This window comes from Carlito syrichta, unplaced genomic scaffold (assembly GCF_000164805.1).
Source record: "Carlito syrichta isolate Samal-C Ts95f unplaced genomic scaffold, Tarsius_syrichta-2.0.1 Scaffold153965, whole genome shotgun sequence".
Taxonomy (NCBI): Eukaryota; Metazoa; Chordata; class Mammalia; order Primates; family Tarsiidae; genus Carlito; species Carlito syrichta.
Genome location: NW_007098061.1, coordinates 211,408 through 223,075, shown reverse-complemented (window position 1 = coordinate 223,075; position 11,668 = coordinate 211,408). Strand labels below are relative to the sequence as shown.

The 11,668-nt window shown below is 37.8% G+C and overlaps 1 protein-coding gene across 1 annotated transcript in view; it reads left to right on the top strand.

Annotated features, from left to right (window-relative positions):
- Window positions 1–1,902: 1,902 nt before the first annotated feature.
- PHF21A (PHD finger protein 21A) overlaps window positions 1,903–11,668 on the top strand; it is a 49,034-nt gene continuing 39,268 nt past the window's right edge. Inside the window, exon 1 of the mRNA XM_021709017.1 lies at window positions 1,903–2,105. The gene's annotated coding sequence lies outside the window, so the exon portion shown is untranslated. The remainder of the gene's footprint in view (window positions 2,106–11,668) is intronic.

The following is an 11,668-nucleotide window of genomic DNA, read 5'->3' as shown; positions in this document are numbered from 1 at the left end:
TAATTTGTATTGACTTAGAGTTTTTAAAAATTCATTTTGTCAACATTTTACTATTCAAACAGGTAGCCTGCAGGTTTGGCTTCTTTAGAGAATGTGAGCAGTGAAGTTGATTAGAGCCCTAAGTGGGAATTTGAAAATTAACCTGGCCTTATGACTTCGCTTATCCTTTATTTACAGCTCTTCATTCACTTATTTGTCTCCATTTATAATTCATCTTAGAAAATAGCTATCTGTTTTTATCAGAAACAGCACACCCCTGCTGTTGAGCTCACTTGAAGGTATATGCGAGGAATGCTGCTTATACTTTCTTCCAGCCATTAGGGCAGAGCCCAAGTCTGGCCCCAAATAGTTGTTACATACTATGAACCATTTGCTAGTCTTTGGTCCCTTCACTTTGCACATCATGCGAGGTGAACAGGGAAGTTTATTCAGCAGCATAGTTCTAAGCGCACTGTATAGTTGTGAACAAAATAAGTCCCTCTCCTCATGGGAGTTACATTCTGTTGAAATGTATTAGAGTAATGAAGGTATCCAAAACCACATTTCTCCTGGATTTTGAATAAGGTCTAGAAAGTTCAGTAGCCGGGCTCGTCGGCTCAGCCTGTAATGCTGCGCCTTGGGAGGCTGAGGTGAGTGAATTGCCTGAGCCCGCGGGTTCGAGACCCACCTGGGCAACTTGGCCTCATCTCCACAATAAAAATGAAAAATCAGCTGGGCGTGGTAGTGTGCGCCTGTCGTTCCTGCTACTCGGAAGGCTGAGGAGGAAGAATTGCCAGAGCCCAGCAGGTCGAGGCTGCGGTGGCCGGGAGCGGCCACTGCACTCCAGTCTGGGTGACAGAGTTGAGACTCCAACTCAAAAAAGAACGAAAAAAAAAAAAAGAAAGTTCAAAAACTTTGACTCAGATTTTTTGTCCCACGTAGCTAATCGCTACTCTGCCTAACAGATGTATGCGTTTCCGTGGATTTTGTTCCAGCAAAGAAATCCTGCCTGCACATTCAGTAATTTAGAACGTCCGTTGTCCATAGTGCACACTGCTAGGGTCAAGGTTGCTTTGTTTAAACGTCTTTTTAATGTTTTAAACTGGGATAGAGAGATAGATACAAAATGTTTGTTTGCTTCATAAAAATTAGTATGGCTGGTATCTATGTCATCGAATGCACAAAACAATAATAATAGGCGGCATACAGTGGCGCATGCTTTTAGTCCTACTCAGGAGGCTGAGGTGGAAAGACCTCTTGAGCCTTAGGCGTTCAAGGCTGTAGTGCACATTGATCATACCTGTGAGTAATCACTGCGCTGTAGCGTGGGCAACATAGTGAGAGTCCATCTCTAATAATAATAATATTGACCAACAGTGTGCCAATCACAGTTCTGAGTACTTTTCATTTATTAGCTCATTTGGGTTTCATAAGAACGCCAAGGGTACTGTTAATCGCCTCATTGTAAAGAGCAAGACAGTGAGGCACGTGTAGCTTAGGAAACTTTTCCAACATCATATAGCTGTAAGTAGCAACACTGCAATTTGATTGAAGCAGCATGACTCCAGAGCCCTACTCTTCACTGCTGCGCAATACTGCCCTGTCAGCCTGGCACATCAAGCTAATAATAGTCAAGAAGTCTGAGCTCTGCTATGTGATCTCCTTCGCTTTTTCCATCTGTGTGCCTCAGTTGCTCTTTATATGTAAAACATTTATTATACTGTCAGTTTCATATTAGCAGTGATGTCTGTTAAGTTCTTTAAACTCATATATAGAATCTGTACATTTTAAATGTAGCAGGTTTTAGATGAAGCTAGTCACAGGAAAGATGTCAGAGAAATATAATTGCTGTATATTTCTATACAGCCTGTAGAACAGTATTTTGATAGATTTTATTTCTTCTTGTCTTCATTTGGTAGAAAAGAGTGGTTGAACAGCTACGGAAGAACCTGATAGTAAAGCAAGAACAACCAGACAAGTTCCAAATACAGCCATTGCCACAATCTGAAAACAAACTACAAACAGCACAGCAGCAACCACTACAGCAGCTACAACAACAGCAGCAGTACCACCACCACCACGCCCAGCAGTCAGCTGTACCCTCTCCCAACTTGACTGCTTCACAGGTAAAAGTATGGATGGAGCGTTGCAGCCTGCATGTTGTAGATTGACTTGTTATTGGTCATGTGGAACTGGGTCCTGTCTCAAACTATACTAAGCTCAGCTAGAACTAAAGTTATTTTGGTTACATTTTTGTACTATAACCGGAATAAGTATCACTTGAAATCACTGGCAGAAAGAAATAGCATTACTAAGAAGCAAAAATTAAATGATATCCTGCCTATCCAAAGTCAGAGACTTAAAAAAAATTGCTTTTCTGCATTACTAAAGAATTAAATTCTTATTCTGAGTTTCTGGAGGTATTTATTTACACTTGTTTTAAAAGTTTGTGACGACCTTTTCTGGAATTGTTCTTCTGGAAGTCTAGCAATTAGGCATAGTACTGTTTTGGGACCAGGTATAAAGAAACATTCAAAAGAGCATTGTATTTCCCTAATTCATAGAAATAAAATATTTATTTTTAAGTCCATATGCATGAGTAAATGAATTTGTTCTAATACATTAATGGAAATCTGAAATGGAAGTTACAAGTCAAAACTAGAATTAAGGAGTGGGAGCTTAATTAACTTGGTGTAGCTGTGCAAATGTTTATACTGAAAAGGGCATTTAAACAAGCATATAATATAGATACTTAGGCAACCAAGATACACAAAAAGGGCATATTTGGAAATGACATTCAGTTAAGAAAATTATTCAAGCTTGATCTCTACACACCTATGTATAATATGGCTTACCTTTTAAAAAGGGATTCTTGAGTAGTGATTCTTGATCCTTGGGGATCACAGATCCCTTTAACACACTGCTGAAAGTTTGTATATCCATTCCCAGAAAAATATATATTCACACTTGATGCACTCATTTTTGCACACTTTAATTACTTTGGGATCTTCTGAAACCTAATGTGGATATCCCTCCTTCACCTACCAACACCAGATCTTCACTCTATCTGTGTATGTAGAAAAAAGATGAATAAAGTTCGCTTCAAGTTCACTTTACCATTCACTGTTTAGGACATTGGGCTGGTTCATATGCAATATTTTGCAAGTAAAGAATGAATTATTACTATAAGAAAATGACTAACGGTACTGGGAAACTATGGGGGGGAGGGGGAAGGGGTTAACAGTAGCAAATATCTGTCTGGGGATGGGGAAACACCTCTTATCAACAGGGTGCCTGAATGAAACGTAATTGTACACCTAACCCTTAACTGTACCCCACAAAACCATAATAAAAAATATTGATAAAAAAAAAAGAATGAATTATTTACAAAAACACTAAAGATGGTTAATATTTAATAGAGGTTACTATGTACTGGCCTAAGTGTTTTACATATATAATGGGCATGCTCCTTGCCCTAATCCCAAGAGGAAGGTATTGTTATTATTATCTCTGTTGTTTTAGAAGAGAAAGCTAAGGCACGAGATGTTATGTAACTTATCTAAGATCATAAAAGTAGTATGTGATGGAGCCAAGATTTGAACTCAGATGTTCTAGCTGAAAAAAATCTGTGCATTCAATTACTCTTCTATACTGCCATTCAATACCAAAAATAAAAAACAAGAAAAAGAAATGCCAGCACTCTATAAAACCAAATAAGGATAAAGAAAAATTCCTATTGTAAATCAGATAGCTAGAGCAGCCTAAGTACTTTTTACCATAATGACCACCCCAAGGCTATTTGGAAATTAGGCATTTGAAGCTGACTTTTAGAAACTCCTTACCAGGACTTGCATTACTTCTGAAATATTGCTTCTAGGATTGCTTTTATTGGGTTAGGTTGTTCTCTTTCCAAAGTACAGTTTGTCAGAAAGTGTTCACATGGAAAAAGTGTGGTTTGTTGTTTCCTGTTACATACAAGTTTTCTCTTAACCCATGGAAGCTGTCTGTTCAAATTACACTCCATGTTATACAAATCAAAGGAAATATTTATAAAATACTTACAACAGCTATTCCTGCTCTGGTGATCTGACCTCTGTGCTGCTTTGGGATGGTGTACGGCAAGGGGCCTGGGCTGTCCCCAAAACAGTGTTATATAGCATCATCTGGTAGCCCACCTGATATATTCAATTTAGCCAACCTTCATTTTATTGTTTTATTTGTTGTGAATTTTTAATGTTAAAAGCCAAAAGATCCTCTAGGTTTTTGATTTTGTAGTCAACTACCAATCAGTATTCATTGAACGTTCTCTGTGTGCTAGATTCTGGTATATACAGAGAGCAGTGGTCCCTGTCAGAAATCTAGTTTATCATGATAAGTAATTTTCATTCATTCTGTATTGAGTTCCCACTGTGTGCAATCACTGTGCTAGGTAATATGAAGGATAAATTTACAAAGATGGCCGTTTCCGTTTTTAAGAATTTAAAAAATCTGTAGAGAAAGAAGATGCAAACTGCTAACAATAATAAAAAGTACCAGTAAAGAGCTGTGAAAATACTAGAAGACAGTAAATTTCACCTTAGAGGGATCAGAAAGTGCTCTTCAAAGAGTTTCCATTTGAGCAGGGACTTGACAGGTGAATGGGATTTTAGTGACAGAGCAGAGGGGAAAGAGCATCAAGGTATAGAGAACTGTATGAACAAAAGTATGGCATCAGCAAAGTAATGCATAACTGGTGTGGCTGGGGTGTGGAGTCCATGAAGCAATGGAGAGGGAGATAAAGCCAGAGGGCAGGAAGGGGCTAGCTTGTGGTGGAAGCCCTCCAATACATGCCAAAACTTCTGGGTTTTTTGGCAGTCATAGAAAAGTCTTTAAAGATTCATGAGGGCAAGTGTAAATGAAAGGTTATATATGGCATATGTTCAATATGTAACTTCAGAATGGAGTGTTAAGTAGCAGTCCGAGTGGACCAGGAGGAGATACCAACGGGAGAAATGTTTGTTATTCTAAGTTGGGTGATTTGCATATACCAAGGCATAGAGGAAGCAAGGAGGAAACCTTTTGCGGGGCAGGTTCCCTTTACTTAGTTAACTTCAACACATACTTATATGTATATAAGCCTACAGAAATAGTAAAAGAATAAAACAGTTAAATATAGGTATACTGTTCAACCTATATTCGTAGCCCTCTCATTTTTAATGATATAATGCAAATGTTAAAAAAAATGCAGTAAGCCGGGCTTGGTGGCTCAACCTGTGAGCCCGTGGGTTCGAGACCCGTCTGGGCAACTTGTCGAGACCTCATCTCTACAATAAAACAAAAAATTAGCTGGGTGTGGTAGCGCATGCCTGTAGTTCCAGCTACTTGGAAGGCTGAGGCGGAAGGATCTCCAGAGCCCAGCAGTTCGAGGCTGCGGTGGCCGGGAGTGGTCACTGCACTCCAGTCTGGGCAACAGAGTGAGACTCCAACTCAAAAAAAAAAAAAAAATGCAGTTAATAAGACCAAACAAAAGTAAACCCTTGTGGACAAAAAGTGGGTTCTATTTGTGGCTGTTTGAGTATACAGCAGTGACTTTTCATTCAAGATTAAACAAGCAAAATAATCTAAAATAGATGTGGAGGTTAATTAGGTCCCATGGTAATAATTCCTCTAAGTTCTGATTTGTACATTGGACTCCATCTGTTTTAATTCAGTACCTCTTACTTTCTAAGTAAACAACAATAACTTAGCAAATAAATAAAAAGGATGTTGCCATTAGCACTATTTGCCATGCTGTGTATTTCTGCATTAACTTCTAGCCCATGTGATTCACATTTTGTCAAAATTAAAGAACCCCCTTATGAAACTCTGGAAAACTACTGTCTTCTCTTGAAGGTGATATACTTGGACACCACTAACTAGCCAATGACTGATCATGGCTTCCATAAAAATAATTTTCTTTGTTGTCAGATACGTTTCTTCTCTGTGTCTTCTTTTTCTCCTTCCAGAGCAGTTCAGATATTTTTTCATTAGCTTGGGATTTCAAACTTCTGGATTCCCTTTGTCATCGAAACCCTAATACTCCAGGAGTTTGGTTTATATTCTCAGAATAGAAGAAGCACCAGACTAGGAGTAAAGATCTAAGCAATGCCTGTGTCAATAAATAGTAAATTCATTCTTCAATAAGTTTTCATTGAAGTATGTAGTACTCGTTCTACTATACAAAGTTATATAGATGCTGGAATACACGCTGTAAAATTAGCCACAACTAAATGTTTATAAACTGGAATAAAACTGCTAACCTAAGATGTGAACAGATGTGTTAAGTTTCAGTGTTTTTTTTAAGTAGTTGGGTTAATGGTAAGTATATAATTCAGGTGCATTTGAGGTGTTAATATTTTCTAGAATAATCAGTTTAGAGTTATTCAAAATATTGACAGTGATTTGTTTGAAACAAAAAGTACATTGACCTCTTTTAAAGCAGTACCAACATGAGCAACTGTTTTTAAAATCTATGTCGGTGAATTCTGCTGACTGGAGCTTTACTCCCACAGCCCATGGTAGCACCAGGATCGAATGCCATCTGGTGTGATTTGCTCACTACTTCAGAAGTTCTTTGGACTGAAACATTTTAAATGGAAAAATAGAGCTAATATGCCATGTTTACTACAATATAAATAGCTGATGATATACAGTCAGTCCTTGCTGCTCTTCTGCTGTAACATTTCCTAATGATAACTTGCATTTGGCTTTTATTTGGTTTTCATCCCTGATTGAAAGTAGATGGCACACTACACCTCAAAATAAATAGCAGTGTTTCCCCTTCACCCCTATTTCACACTTGGGGAGGCAGTGCCAAAGAGATAGACCACTTAATGTTGTGTTGCATTGGAGAAGAGGAAACAAAGATTTGGGTGACTTTCTTTATGATATTAATGAAGAATGCTGATTAGGATGATGGGTCAGATGAGGCTACATTGTTAAATGTTTTGGTTAAAAGAAAAATACAAGGAAGATATTAAAATATTAGATATGCAAGCATAAGCAAATTTAAAAGGACCGAAATTCTGCCGTGCACCTTCTTGGACCACAGTGGAATAAAATAAACATTGACACCAACAAAGTCCCTCCAAAACCCACAAAGACATGGACACTAAACAGCACGATGCTAAGCAACTCCTGGGTCAATGATGACATCAAAACAGAGACCAAAAGGTACCTAGAAACAAATGAAAATGAAGAAACATCTTACCAAAATCTCTGGGACACCTTGAAAGCTGTAGTAAGAGGGGAATTTATATGCCTACAAACACACATGAAGAAAATGGAAGAATCACAAATTAACAACCTAACAAGCCACCTAAAGAAGCTGGAAAAGCAAGACCACAAAAACCCTAATTTCAGCAAAAGAATCCAGATCACCAAAATAAAAGCCCAAATCCAGGACATAGAAGACAAAAAGATAATACAAAAAATCAATGAAACAAAAAGCTGGTTCTTCGAAAGGATAAACAAGATCGGTGGTCCCCTAGCTAGAATGACCAAGAAAAAACGAGAAAAAAACCAAATAAGCACAATCAGAAACACAGAAGATGAAGTCACATCTGACCCTGAAGAAATACAAAAGATCATTAGAGACTACTATGTACACTTGTATGGAAACAAACTTGAAAACCTTAAGGAAATGGAGGACTTTCTGACATCACACAACCTACCTAGATTGGAACAAGAAGAAATTGAGACCCTAAATAGACCAATAACAATCAAGGAAATTGACTACATAATAAGAAAACTACCTACAAAAAAAGCCCTGGTCCAGATGGCTTTCCAGCAGAATTCTACAAGACATTTAAGGAGGAGCTGATACCAGTCCTACTGAAGGTATTTCAGGCGATTGAAAAAGATGGAATTCTCCCCAAATCATTTTACGAAGCCAACATCACATTGATACCCAAGCCAGGTAAAGATCCAACAAAGAAAGACAACTACAGGCCAATATCTTTGATGAACATAGATGCTAAAATTCTCAACAAGATCCTAGCAAACCGAATTCAGCAATACATCTCAAAAATCATCCACCATGACCAAGTAGGCTTCATTCCTGGGATGCAAGGCTGGTTCAACATTCGTAAAACCATAAATGTAATTAAATACATCAACAGATGTCAAAACAAAAACCACATGATTGTATCATTAGATGCAGAAAAAGCTTTTGATAAAATCCAGTACCCCTTCTTGATAAAAACCCTTGAACATCTAGGCATACGGGGAACATACCTCAAAATAGTAAAAGCCATCTACGAGAAGCCCACAGCCAGCATACTCCTAAATGGACAAAAATTGGAACCATTTCCCCTGAAAACTGGAACAAGACAAGGATGCCCACTCTCACCCCTCCTGTTCAACATAGTATTGGAAGTCCTGGCTCGAGCAATCAGAGAAGAGAAGGCAATCAGGGGTATCCAAATAGGAAAAGAGGAGGTCAAGTTATCTCTCTTTGCAAATGATATGATTGTGTACCTTGAAAACCCAAGAGAATCTGTCAAAAACCTCCTTACACTGATAAAGCCTTTGGCAAAGTCTCAGGATACAAAATAAATGTACAAAAGACAATCGCATTTCTCTACACCAATAATAAACAAATAGAAACCCAAATAAAAAACACAATTCCATTCACAATAGCCACCAAAAAAATGAAATACCTTGGCATCTTCCTAACCAGAGATGTGAAAGACCTTTACAATGAAAATTACAAAACACTGCTCAAAGAAATCAAAGATGACACAAACAAGTGGAAAAATATCCTATGCTCGTGGATTGGAAGAATCAACATTGTGAAGATGTCCATCTTACCTAAGGCAATCTACAAATTCAGTGCAATACCCATCAAATTACCAGCAACATTCTTCTCAGACCTAGAAAAGACAACACAGGATTTCATATGGAAACACAAACGTCCAAGAATAGCCAGAACAATCCTCAGCAAAAAAAAACAAAGCAGGTGGTATCACATCACCAGACTTCAAACTTTACTATAAAGCTACAGTCATCAAAACAGCTTGGTATTGGTATAGGAACAGGCATATAGATCAATGGAATAGAATTGAGATTCCAGAAGCAAAACCTCAATTTCTCAACTAACTCATCTTCGACAAGGCCTCCACCACCTACCACTCGGGAGAGGAGAACCTATTCAGTAAATGGTGCTGGGAAAACTGGCTGACCACATGCAGAAGATTGAAACAGGACCCCTATCTATCCCCATGCACAAAGGTTAACTCCAAATGGATCACAGACCTAAATGTAAAACCTCAAACCATAAGAACCTTAGAAAATGAAGGAAATACCCTCATGGAAATCGGAACTGGCATCCAATTCCTGAACAAAACCTGAAACCCACAGGTCATAAGAGAGAAGATAGACAAGTGGGACCTTATTAAACTGACAAGCTTCTGCAAGAAACCATCAAGAGAGCAGGGAGACAGCCTACAGACTGGGAAAAAATACTTGCCAACACCTGGTCTGACAAAGGCTTAACATCCTGGATCTATAAGGAACTAAAACGTGCTGAAAAGAAAAAAACAAACAACCCCATTATAAAATGGGCAAAAGATATGAACAGACACTTCTCAAAGGAAGACATCCGAGCAGCCAACAGACACATGAAAAAATGTTCAGCCTCACTAATCATCAGGGAGATGCAAATCAAAACCACACTGAGATACCACCTAACTCCAGTCAGAATGGCAATTATCAACAACTCAAAAAATAACAGCTGCTGGAGAGGGTGTGGCGAAAAGGGAACACTTCTACACTGTTGGTAGGAGTGTAAACTAGTGCAACCTCTGTGGAAAGCAGTGTGGCGATTCCTAAAAGCTCTAAATATCAACCTCCCATATGACCCTGCAATCCCCCTACTGGGAATATACCCTAAAGAACTCAAAAGATACCTGCTCATGTATGTTTATCGCAGTGTTGTTCACAGTAGCAAGAACCTGGAAACAACCATGCTGCCCATCAAAAGAGGACTGAATTTAAAAAATGTGGTACATATACACGATGGAATACTACGCAGCCATAAAAAAGAACAAAATCATGAATTTCGCAGCAACCTGGATGGAACTAGAGTCTATAATACTGAGTGACCTCTCACAGAAACAAAGATCCGAGTATCACATGTTCTCACTCATATAATGGACCTTGAACATCCAATGTAATACTATAAGAAAATGATTGATGATACTGGGAAACTATGGGGGAGAGGAGGATGGGATTAACAGTAGCGAATATCTGTCTGAGGATGGGGAAACGCCTCTTATCAACAGGGTGCCTGAATGAAATGTAATTGTATACCTAACCCTTAACTGTACCCCACAAAACCATAGTAAAAAATAATGATTAAAAAAAAAAAATCAGGTTTAAAAAAAAAAAAAAGTAATGTAAAAGATATTGTATAGCACATAGTCTTTTGTGTCTGGTTTCTTTCACTTAGCATTATGATCTTGAGATTCATCCGTGTGGTTTTAGGTATCAGTTGCTACTTTGTTTTTATTATGGAGTAGTATTTCATTGTATAGCTATTATACAATTTGTTTAAACATTTACTTGTTGGTGGACATTTGGCCCATTTCCTGTTTTTACTATAACGAATGAAATTGCTATACACATTCACGTGCAGGTGTGGACATATAGGTATTGAAATTTTTACTGAGTAAATACTTATATGTGAGATTACTGGATTATATGGTACATAAATATTTCACTTCGTAAGAAACCCCCATTTTGTATTATTTTGTATTCTGATGAATAATTATGAGAGTTCTAGTTGCTCTAAATCCTCGCCAGCATTTGGTATGGTCTGACTTTCAAATTTTAGCTCTTGTGATAGGTGTAGAGTGGTATCTTATTATGTGCTTTTGTTGCCTGTGATCAAATCTTACTGTGTTTTTAATATGCAATTTCCTGATGATTAATGACATGGAGCATCTTTTTCATAGACTTATTGCCATTCACATATCTTCTCTGGTAAATTGTCCATTCAAATATTTTGACCATTAAAAAAATAAGATTATGTTAAAAAAAATATTAGATATGTATTTACATAAGGCAGAAGATGGTAATAACAACTTAGAGCCAAACAACTTAATACACAAAAGTAGAACTTCATAGACACTGAAATAGAAGTTCATAAGAGAAGCCATCCAGATCTGTCCAGAAGAATGGTATGACTTTTACTGGTTTAGCACAGAGTTGTCCAGTGGGACTTTATGCAGTGTTGGCAATGCTGTCTATTTCCACTGTCCAGTTTGGTAACCACAACCACGTGAGGCTTTTGAACACTTGAAACGTAGCTAGTGTAACTGAGGAGCTGGTTTTTTAATTTTATTTTGTCCTAATTAATTTAATTTTAAATAGCCACTTGTGGCTAGAGGCTGCCAAATTGGACAGTGAAAATACACAGTAGGAAGAAAAAAGGGGACTAGTATAAAAATCAGAACCAATAACATAGACCAGATAAAATGTCATATTCCTGAAATGTCTGTATCTTAAGTGACCAGCAGCACCAGTTAAATGTGTGTGCCACACAAGTGGTTTGTTTATATTTTCTTATTTTATAACTGGCTCCTTTAATTATTCTAGTAAAAAGCCTAGAAAAGTACAGCTCCAAAGCTGCAATAGCACTTGTGGAGAGCATCAGCCAGGTCCTCTCACC